The 12,140-nt window shown below is 36.7% G+C and overlaps 1 protein-coding gene across 5 annotated transcripts in view; it reads left to right on the top strand.

Annotated features, from left to right (window-relative positions):
- Nucleotides 1-12,140, top strand: part of TAFA2 (TAFA chemokine like family member 2) — a 537,069-nt gene that overhangs the window by 91,799 nt on the left and 433,130 nt on the right. The gene's annotated exons all lie outside the window — the stretch shown is intronic.

Below are 12,140 nucleotides of genomic sequence, written 5' to 3'. Positions count from 1 at the left end.
TGTTGTGTATATGTGTGAGTTTGTTTCTATGTTCCAATTAGTTAAAATAGATTTTTAAATATGCCTTGATGAAGGGATTGGGCATGCTTAGTTGTCAGGAAAATCACCTTCATGTTTCTCTCCTTTTTATAATCATTCTTATTGTATATGATGGAATTAGCAACTTCAATTACTACTGTGTAAGATTTTCTTTCATTTAGGAAGGTATTGTATAAGTAAGTAATATCAGAATTTTAGGATAGTTGATTTTAGAATCATGTAATTGCAATTTCCTATAACTAGAGATCAATGCTTGAAGAAAAAATAGTTCATTAAGTATCAAGAAAATTCGGAAATTTGATCCTTACCTTACAGTATATAAAAAAATCAGCTCTAGATGCATTAAGGATTTAAATGTTAAAAGCAAATATTTAAACAGTAGAAAATATAGGTGAATGTATTTTAAACCTAGAAGTAGGAAAATATTCCTTAAAAAAGGCAGAAAACATGTCGACTATAAAAGAAAAGACATATTTTACTATATTAAAATAAGAACTTTAGTTCATCAAAAGACCACTTAAAGAAAATGAAAAGTCCTATCACAGACCAGGAGAAGATATTCATGACATACACAATTGACAAAGGATTGGTGTCAAGAGCACAGAAACAGCTACAAATCAGTATGAAAAATAGGCATAAGTCCTTAATAGATATTTCACAGAAGGGAAACTCGTATGTTCAACACACATATGAAGAGATGGTCATTACATCACATCATACCCGTTAGTGATCATGGAAATGCAAATAAAAACAGTAGTACAATATCATTTTATGCTCTTCTTTTGGCAAAAAAAATGAAAAGCCTGATAATATCGATTGTTGGAGAAGATAGATCCACTAGATGTTCACTGCTGGTCAGAGTGTAAATTGGTGCAATCATTTTAGAAAACATTGAACATTTTGGAAAAAATTGCACATTCATATATCCTATGCTCCAGAAATTCCATTACTAAATATTCAGTAAACCTCATTTGCATGGGCAACGGAAAAAATGTACAAGGATGTTCATATCAGTGCTATTTAAAGAATAACCTGGAAACAATCCAAATGCATATCAGTAGGAGCATGGATGAATAAACTGTGATATATTCACAGTAAAATATGACACAGTAGTCAAATAAAGTACAGCATTTACAAATATGAAGGAGTCTTAGCCATGTAATACTAAGTAAAAAAAATCAAATTCTAAAATATTATATATAATATACCATTTTAATAAAGTTAAAATAACTAAAATATCTCTTGAAATACAGATAGATGTAATAAGTCTGTTAAACAAGGACATCAAGGGAATGATGAATATGGAAATTAATGTGGTTATTGCCTCAGGTCTTGGAATCGAAAAGGTTGTCATGTGAGGTGACCATGTAAGCTGAATGTGGGTTCCAATCAAAATCCTCTTACTTCTTATGGGTAGAGAAATTCATGGGTCCTTATTACATTATTAAAAATGGCTAAATAAATGAAAGTGGGTCATACAGTTACCAATGATGTGAGTATGGTATGAGCCAAGGATTATGATTAATCCAACTTTGTGCACCTGTGGTACAAAGAGAGAAAGATGAACTAGTTCCCCAAATATATGACTACTAAGGAAATACAGTATTTAACCATATTTTCAGAGTTGACATGGCAGACTATATTGTTACTGTTTTTATAGTATTTATCTATGCATTTTTAGATTATATGTTATATGAAAAACACTTTTTGAGCTTATTCCCAGATTATGAGTCTATCACATAAAAAAACATAAAAGTCATTCTCCATTTCTTGGTGCACATTTTAATTATATTTCATCTGTTTTTTAAAGAAAAAAATTAAGGCAGTATCTGAAACCAATTTTTGCTGCAGAAGTTATTTAAACCTCATAAAGATAAGATAACGGAAACATTTGAAGTGCTAAGCATTTAAATAATCAGCCTAAACATACCTGTTTAAAAGATGTGGGGTCTTGGGCTGAATACCCTGGGTCAGTGTGTGGAAATTCAGATCTAAAATAGCTTATTTCCTAAAACACATTTCCTAAAATACAGTTTGTTATATTTAGAAAACAAAATTGGAAGCATCTTAGAATAGCAAAATTAAATCTGTTGTGAATTACTGTAACTATAATACAATACAAATATAAAGTGGCATATACATGATCCAAAAATGAGAGAACTAATCAATAAAAGGGATAGGAATTTCAGCTGACAAAAACAAATGGCAGTTTTAAAAATTTGGAAATACTATTTTGTAATGAATCCTAGATATTTATTTATTCACATCTGCATTAGTTTGCTAGGGCTACCATAACAAAATCACAGACAGGGTGGCTTAAACAATGGAAATTCATTTTTTCACAGTTCTGGAGGCTAGAAGTCCAAGATCATAGTTTGACAGGTTTGGTTTCTCTCGAGGCCTCTCTCCTTGGCTTGCAGATGGCTACCTTCTCGCTGTGTCCTCTCAAGGTCTTTCTTCTGTGCCTACACATCCCTGTTGACTCTTCCTCTTCTTATAAGGACACTAGTCAAATTGGATTAACTCCTCCTCACCTCCCTACCCAGCATTGGCCACATTTTAACTTAATCACCACCTCAAAGAATTTCTCTCCAAATATGGTTACTTTCTGAGATACTAGAGCTTGGGATTTCAACATGAATTTTGGGGGAACACAACTCAGCCCATAACACCATCCTTTTCTGTGACTGTGATTCTTGTTGTGAGTGCCTGCTGTTTCCCAGGCCCCCTTCTAGGTGTTGGGGCACAACAGTAAAGCTTATTATCCGTGTCTCACAGTGGACGTAAGAAAGCAGCAAGGCCCCCAAATTAGAGGAAAACTATGACAGTATTAAATTTGCAAAGGCCGTTATTCCCAAATCCCTGTCATTTTTACTAAGGACTAGAGGCTCCCTCCCCACTTAATTGTTTGGAAGAATTAACTACTGGTAAATAAAGAAGTCCCGGTTGCTACTCACTCCAGAGTCTAGAGCATGTTGTATGGAGCTAAGCACGTGAGAGCAGCTTAATTGCAAAAGAACACCCATACTTAGCAGCATCTTTCACATTGGGACAGTTGGTTGTGGGCTCATATTTGGAACCACTGTGTTTTCTCTGCCGACAAGGTCTTGCTTCATGCGTGAGACGTGTCTCCTCTAATTGTGGTCATGTGGGCCTCTTGCCACTTGGAGTTAGCTGCTCTAGAAGATGGCTACCTCTCTCTCTTGAAGTACGTCGCAGTCCTTCAGAGGGAAACTTGTGTAAGCCTCACAGCACACATTTGAAGTCAGAGACCCAAGCATACCCTCCACACTTTTCTTTTTTTTTAAAGACTAATTTTGTAATATTGTGTCACATTCCAAAAACTAGTACCTTACTGTGCTTGTTAGACAACACAGGGCATTTTTTTTCTTAACATCTTTATTGGACTATAATTGCTTTACAATGGTGTGTTAGTTTCTGCTTTATAACAAAGTGAATCAGCTATACATATACATATATCCCCATATCTCCTCCCTCTTGCATCTCCCTCCCACCCTCCCTATCCCACACCTCTAGGTGGTCACAAAGCACCGAGCTGATCTCCCTGTGCTATGCGGCTGCTTCCCACTAGCTAGCTATTTTACATTTGGTAGTGTATATATGTCCATGCCACTCTCTCACTTCGTCCCAGCTTACACTTCCCCCTCCCCGTGTCTTCAGGTCCATTCTCTATGTCTGTGCCTTTATTCCCGTCCTGCCCCTAGGTTCTTCAGAACCATTTTTTTTTTTTTGCTTTTTTTTTAGATTCCATATACATGTGTTAGCATATGGTATTTGTTTTTTTCTTTCTGACTTACTTCACTCTGTATGACAGACTCTAGGTCCATCCACCTCACTACAAATAACTCAATTTCATTTCTTTTTATGGCTGAGTAATATTCCATTGTATATATGTGCCACATCTTCTTTATCCATTCATCTGTTGATGGACACTTAGGTTGCTTCCATGTCCTGGCTATTGTAAATAGAGCTGCAGTGAACATTGTGGTACATGACTCTTTTTGAATTATGGTTTTCTCAGGATATATGCCCAGTAATGGGACTGCTGGGTCGTATGGTAGTTCTATTTTTAGTTTTTTAAGGAACCTCCATACTGTTCTCCATAGTGGCTGTATCAATTGACATTCCCCCCAAGAGTGCAAGAGGGTTCCCTTTTCTCCACACCCTCTCCAGCATTTATTGTTTGTAGATTTTTTGATGATGCCATTCTGACTGGTGTGAGGTGTTACCTCATTGTAGGTTTGATTTGCGTTTCTCTAATGATTAGTGATGTTGAGCATCTTTTCATGTGTTTGTTGGCAATCTGTATATCTTCTTTGGAGAAATGTCTATTTAGGTCTTCTGCCCATTTTTGGATTGGGTTGTTTTTTTTTTGGTATTGAGCTGCATGAGCTGCTTGTAAATTTTGGAGATTAATCCTATGTCAGCTGCTTCATTTGCAAATATTTTCTCCCATTCTGAGGGTTGTCTTTCGTCTTGTTTATGGTTAAGATTTCCTTTGCTGAGCAAAAGCTTTTAAGTTTCATTAGATCCCATTTGTTTATTTTTGTTTTTATTTCCATTCCTCTAGGAGGTGGGTCAAAAAGGATCTTGCTGTGATTTATGTTATAGAGTGTTCTGCCTATGTTTTCCTCTAAGAGTTTTATAGTGTCTGGCCTTACATTTAGGTCTTTAATCCATTTTGAGTTTATTTTTGTGTATGGTGTTAGGGAGTGTTCTAATTTCATTCTTTTACATGTAGCTGTCCAGTTTTCCCGGCACCACTTATTTATTTATTTATTTATTTATTTTTGGCTGTGTTGGGTCTTTGTTTCTGTGTGAGGGCTTTCTCTAGTTGCGGTGAGCGGGGGCCACTCTTCATTGTGGTGCGTGGGCCTGTCACTGTCGCGGCCTCTCTTGTCATGGAGCACAAGCTCCAGATGTGCAGGCTCAGTAGTTGTGGCTCACGGGCCCAGTTGCTCCGCGGCATGTGGGATCTTCCCAGACCAGGGCTCGAACCCGTGTCCCCTGCATTGGCAGGCAGATTCTCAACCACTGTGCCACTAGGGAAGCTCCCCACCCCCCCCCCCCCCCCCCAGCACCACTTATTGAAGAGGCTGTCTTTTCTCCATTGTATATTCTTGCCTCCTTTCTCAAAGATAAGGTGACCATATGTACGTGGGTTTATCTCTGGTCTTTCTATCCTGTTCCATTGATCTATATTTCTGTTTTTGTGCCAGTACCATGCTGTCTTGATGACTGTAGCTTTGTAGTATAGTGTGAAGTCTGAGATCCTGATTCCTCCAGCTCCGTTTTTCTTTCTCAAGATTGCTTTGGCTATTCAGGGTCTTTTGTGTTTCCATACAAATTGTGAACTTTTTTGTTCTAGTTCTGTGAAAAATGCCCTTGGTAGTTTGATAGGGATTGCATTGCATCTGTAGATTGCTTTGGGTAGTATAGTCATTTTCACAATGTTTATTCTTCCCATCCAAGAACGTGGTATATCTCTCCATCTGTTTATATCATCCTTAATTTCTTTCATCAGTGTCTTATAGATTTCTGCGTACAGGTTTTTTGTCTCCTTAGGTAGGTTTATTCCTAGGTATTTTATTCTTTTTGTTGCATTGGTAAATGGGAGTGTTTCCTTAATTTCTCTTTCAGATTTTTCATCATTAGTGTATAGGAATGCAAGAGATTTCTGTGCATTAATTTTGTATCCTGCTACTTCACCAAATTCACTGATTAGCTCTAGTAGTTTTCTGGTGGCATCTTTAGAATTCTCTATGTATAGTTCTCATGTCATCTGCAAACAGTGACAGCTTTACTTCTTATTTTCTGATTTGGATTAGTTTTATTTCTTTTTCTTTTCTAATTGCTGTGGCTAAAACTTCCAAAACTATGTTGAATAATAGTGGTGAGAGTGGGCAACCTTGTCTTGTTCCTGATCTTAGAGGAAATGTTTTCAGTTTTTCACCACTGAGAACAATGTTGGCTGTGGGTTTGTCATATATGGCCTTTATTATGTTGAGGTAAGTTCCCTCTATGCTTACTATCTGGAGGATTTTTTTTTTTTTTATCATAACTGGGTGTTGAATTTTGTCAAAAGCTTTTTCTGCATCTATTGAGATGATCATATGGTTTTTCTCCTTCAGTTTGTTAATATGGTGTATCACATTGAGTGATTTGCGTATATTGAAGAATCCTTGCATTCCTGGGATAAACCCCACTTGATCATGGTGTATGATCCTTTTAATGTGCTGTTGGATTCTGTTTGCTAGTATTTTGTTGAGGATTTTTCTATGTTCATCAGTGATATTGTTCATCAGTGATATTGGCCTGTGGTTTTCTTTCATTGTGGCATCTTTGTCTGGTTTTGGTATCAGGGTGATGGTGGTCTCATAGAATGAGTTTGGGAGTGTTCCTTCCTCTGCTATATTTTGGAAGAGTTTGAGAAGGATAGGTATTGGTGAATACTTGCAGACATTTACAGAAGAGCTAACACAGGACACTTTAAGGCAGGAAATAGATGGTGTCACAGAAATGGAACCAAGTGACTTAGACAAGATACAAGTTTTCCTAACACCTAGTAGTCCAGTACAAGCAGTCTGGGGCTGGCAAGGTGGCTCCTCAGTGGAAGGGCACTGAGGGCTGTCTTCTCTCCCCAAACTCCCAAGAGGATAGTTTTTAGCATCATGGAAACCTGAGTATAAATCCTATCTCTGGTCAATGCAGTCAGTAAGGCTTGCTTTTGGCTATAAGTGCTTTACTAAAAGAGCCCGAGCAGTTCAGCAAAGCATTTAATTGCTTCAGTTTGCCAAGAGTAGGCAGAGATGGGGTGGCATCTCTGTGAGTTCATGAAGAATCCCAGCTGTTTCCTCCTGTCTGTTGTGCCTTCTTCATCTTCTCACCTTTTGGTCCTTGAGCTTGTCACTTTGTGTTCGAAAAATGGCTGCAGACATCATAGCTACACACCAGTGCCCCAGATAGGTAAGGAGGTAAGGGAGTGCCCCTTACCTCCTGCCTCTGGCAACCACCAATCTGTTCTCTGTATATGTGAGCTTGGTTTGTTTATTTGTTTGTTTGTTTATTAGATTCCACCTGTAAGATAGAGCATTTGGTGTTTGTCTTTCTCTTCCTCTCTCTGACTTATTTCATTTAGCATAATCCCCTTGAGGTCCATCCATGTTGTTACAAATGGCAAGATTTCATACTTTTTTATGGCTGAATATTATTCCATGGTGTGTGTGTGTGTATGCGTACATATGTGCAGTTTCTTTGTCCATTCATCCATTAATGGGCATTTAGATTGTTTCCATTTCTTGGCAATTGTAAATAATACAGCAGTGAACATGGGAGTACACATATATTTTCAAATTAGTGTTTTTATTTTCTTTGGATAAATACCTGAAAGTTAAGTTGCTAAATCATATGGTAGTTCTATTTTTAATTTTTTTGAGAAACCTCAATACTATTTTCCATAGTTGTTGCACAATTTACATTCCCAGCAATAGTGCATGTGGCTTCCATTTTCTCTGCATTCTCACCAACGCTTGTTATTTGTTGTCTTTTTGATAACAGCCCATCTGACAGGTGTAAGGTGATATCTCACTGAAGTTTTGATTTACATTTCCCTGGTGATAAATGATATCGAGTATCTTTTCCTGTACTTGTCAGCCATCTGTATGTCTTCTTTGGAAAAACGTTTATTCAGATCTTCTGCCCATTTTTTAAGTGGATTTTTTTTTTTTTGGCTGTTGAGTTGTGTGAGTTCTTTATACATTTTGGATATTAGCCCCTTATCAGATATATGATTTGCAAATATTTTTCTCCCATTCACTGGGTTACCTTTTCATTTTGTTGATGGTTTTCTTTGCTGTGCAGAAGCCTTTTAGTTTTATGTAGTCTCACTTGTTTATTTTTGCTCTTGTTGCTTTTGCTTTTGGTGTCAGATTAAAAAAATCATTGTTAAGACCTATGTCAAGGAGCTTACCACTTACGTTTTCTTCTAGAAATTTTATGGTTTCAGGTCTTACATTCAAGTCTTTAATCCACTTTGAGTTAATTTTTGTGAAAGGTGTAAGATAGTGGTCCAGTTTTGTTCTTTTGCATATGGCTGTCCAATTTTCTCAAATTGAAGAGACTGTCCTTTCCCTATTATATATTCTTGGCTCCTTTGTCATTTATTAATTGACCATATGAGTGTGGGTTTATTTCTGGGTTCTTTATGCTCTGCTTTTGTGTCAGTGCCATACTGTCTTAATTACTATAGCTTTGTAGTATAGTTTGAAATCATAGAGTATGATGGCTCCAGCTTTGTTGTTTTTCTTAAGATTGCTTTGGCTCTTCTGGGTCTTTAATGTTTCCACAAAAATTTTAGGATTGTTTATTCTATTTCTGTGAAAAATGCCATTGGAATACCCTCTACATATTAAAGTCCAATCAATTATTTTCATGTTTTCAGACACACAAAAGAACTAATATTTTATTTAAAAATGTGGTTAGATTTTTTTTTTTAGATTAGCTAATGCATCTTTCCTCCTTCCATACTATTTTTTAAAAAAAAATATTTCATCTGGATCCTCCTTTCATTTTATTTATTTTTTAAAATTTATTTTATTTTATTTATTTTTGACTTCATTGGGTCTTCATTGCTACGTGAGGGCTTTCTCTAGTTGTGGTGAGCAGGGGCTACTCTTGGTTGCTGTGCGTGGGCTTCTCATTGCGGTGGCTTCTCTTGTTGCAGACCTTGGGCTCTAGGTGTGCGGGCTCAGCAGTTGTGGTGTACAGGCTTAGTTGCTCCACAGCATGTGGGATCTTCCCGGACCAGGGCTCCAACCTGTGTGCCCTGCATTGACAGGCGGATTCTTAATCCCTGTGCCACCAGGGAAGCCCCCTACATTACTATTTTCTGTTATTCCCTTGACTCTCCTTCACTTGGGAGACTAGACCACAGAAGGATGCAGAGAATAACAGAGTCGAATGATTTTACTGAAGTTGAGGCATCTAGACGTGATGGGGCTATTGTGGATGAGTATGAAAGTACACCTGGCAGTAATTTCCTCGGGTCAATGGCCAAGGATAAAAAAGGAAACTGGGTGTCTGAGTAGGTACCATTGCACGTAAATGGCATCAGATTCACTCCAAACTCTCTGGGTTGTGGTACAATTATGCTCCCTCCACAGGGTAGAAATCAGACCTAACCTTGGTAAACCAGGACTGTGAGGAGGGCAGGTGAGGGTAGATGAGAAGATGCATCTTTAAATTTACTGAGATGACATTTCCATTCCACAGTTATAGAAACTTCAGTATACAAAAAGTGATATTTCTTGCCCACCTGAGTTTATGGTCTGCAATTTGAACCTGGCACTGTACATTCTATATATTTTGGTTTAGTCACAGTGGCCTCTGTTAACAAGGACTGAAAAAGATTGAGCAGCAGCATGGCTTGATCCAAGGCTAGAGAATCATGAACTGTAAAAATCTTACCTTAGCTCTTGTAATATGCTGCATAAATTGAAAAAAAAATCAGTACAGTGTGAAATACTGGCCTTCTGCAATAGCATGAAGATGATCTGATATATAAGCTTGGAAAATGGGGGCCTAGGGAGGGGGGGGGCATACACAATCTTGGTACAAATGGGGCGGTAACTCTTGTTAGTTTTCAGTTTGGTGATATTCTGATCAGGACGAATTTATTAGTTTCTCTTCAAGACTTGAGATTAACATAAAAATGGAAAATAGCCACATTATGGGGGAAGAATTACCCAAAACAGGTCACTATTTCAAGAAACTATTTTAAAAAAAGGTGCTGTGTTAGTTTTAGAAATTAGCCTTGGCCTAAGTGACCAAAATCACACTGCATTTCAAATAATCCATAATTAGATCAGCCCATGTTCAATTAAATGATACCCTTGAATTAGAAATGTTCCATATAAGAACTCTGACAGAAATTATTAATAAAAATAAAGTTCTTGGAGTAATCTTTGGGGAATCTTAGAGTCATGAATCATACTAAGGAAAACAATCTGTATAATTACAATAGTGTGACAATTGATAACAAATATGCCTGGTAATATAAGTAGTGGTTAAAATCCTGGGCTTTGGATTCAAGTAGATTCTGATTCAAAGGCTGTCTCTACCATTTAGTATCTGTGTGAGCCTGGGTAATGTACTTTGCCTTTCTGTAAAATGGGAATACAAGTACAGCTCCACAGTATTGCTGTAGGTATTAAATCTGATCATGTATTTAATGTGCCTGGCAATGGTAATAATCTATATTATTATTAAAAGTTTTACTAATTGGAGGCTTTTAGCAACCTGACCCATGATATAAAATGTTCTTTGTTGGTTTTACAAAATAACTTTAATTATTGAGACATTATGATTTCTTGGATTTCCTAAACAATCTAATTTTTTTGCACATTAGAAATCACTGATACACAGGTAAAAGCTTTCATATGGCTTTTCATAAAGTATGGCAAAAAAAGCCATGAAAAGATAAATGAAAGAATAAATTCTTGAGACAATACTGTTTATGGCTTCTCAAGCAAAATAGAGAAAAGAGAAGATAATTTTAATGACCTCTGGCAGATACTAACAATAATATTAATGTAATAACTACTGCAGTAATCTATGTTCTATTTAGTAGTATTCTTATTTCAGTCATCCGGGAGATTTTAACAAAATGAAACAGCTTTTATATGCAACATGTGAAAAGAAGAGGTTGTAGTTATGAACTTGCATTGAAGAAAATAGAAATGCAGAAGAGTTAAGAAGTCCAGTGAATATCCTAATGAAATAACTTTTCTTTCAGGCCTTCTATTTCAGTTTCCTCTCTGAATGCAAGCCCTACTTAAGGAAATAATTTTAGTTCATTAAGTCAGAATCCTGAAAATGTTGACATCCCTACAGTTAAGAAAACATGGCTTTAAAAAAAAAAAAAAAAAAAGAAAACATGGCTTTAAAAAATTCCTCAGAATTCACCCCTTTATTTTAATTTTTGAGACAGAATTTCACTTATTTGGAAAAATAAAGTGCGAGCCAAACTTAGGACTCTGGCTGCTTTTACTTGATGTTCCCTTTGGTAATCCTAATTTTTTTTTTGCCTTTTGCCATTTCAAGAAATGATGTCTATCTTTTTTCTAGTAGCCTTATTAACTCTGATTGGTCTCCATTCTCAACTTTTTTTATTTTTTTGAAAATACCAGAGCTATTTTAAACTTTTGCCTGAACGACAGAGTGACCTAAATTTTGTTTTGCTTTTAACTTTTTATTAATTACTTTCATTATATGTAATGGATAGAGGGTGAATCTTAACAGTATAAGTATATGAAAGCAAAAATCTATGCATGAAGAGGATTAAGAAATCTTTCTTGTTAGGGATTTTGTCTTGATCTTTGTCAAGGAGCAGTGGAGAGGCTAGTAGTAAAGGAAAGGTATCGTTTCTTGGAAGGTTCTTTGCTGGAGTCAAAAGGTAACAGTAATCCTTTGGAAATAGAACGCTCTGCAGCAGTAAAAGGAAGCTCTTTTGCAAGTCTCTCCACTGCTGCTGCTCTTGACAGTGAAGCTATTTCAACTTGTAATTTGCTGAAAGGCACATAAGGCAGCTGTCTTCACAGTGGGAAGTTAAGGGTGAGTGTTGGAGACACCGTTCTGTTTTCATGTAAATTAAAGGAGAACATGCTAAAGGAAAGTTTACTGTTACTCTACAGACTCTCAGCAAGCAGGCCAGAGGGTCATCCTTTGTGACTCTCTTATGCTTTCTTTTAATTTGCCAAACACATCAGATCTGAGGGCAGATTTTAGATTTGACAGCATTGAAGCATCCCTTCCCCTTTGCCTCTTCCTCCACCTTCCCAAACACCAAAACCCAGGAAACTTTTTGGATAATGTTTGAATTTAAAACTCTACTTAATGTTTTCATTAAGCCTTTATTCTTTTCTTTATGATGTTTCTTCTTATTGAAGCATTTTCCTAGAGGAATTGAAGCACATGAGGCAAGAACTAAGATTGCACCTTTTTTCATTAAATAGGAGCTGTGTTAGCAACTTCCTCAAGGTTGCATGTGATACACTAATGGCAAGAGCCTCTGGATGATGCCT

This window comes from Eschrichtius robustus, chromosome 13 (genome assembly GCF_028021215.1).
Source record: "Eschrichtius robustus isolate mEscRob2 chromosome 13, mEscRob2.pri, whole genome shotgun sequence".
NCBI lineage: Eukaryota > Metazoa > Chordata > Mammalia > Artiodactyla > Eschrichtiidae > Eschrichtius > Eschrichtius robustus.
Note: the sequence above shows the minus strand (reverse complement) of the source record. Positions and strands in the feature narration are given on the sequence as shown.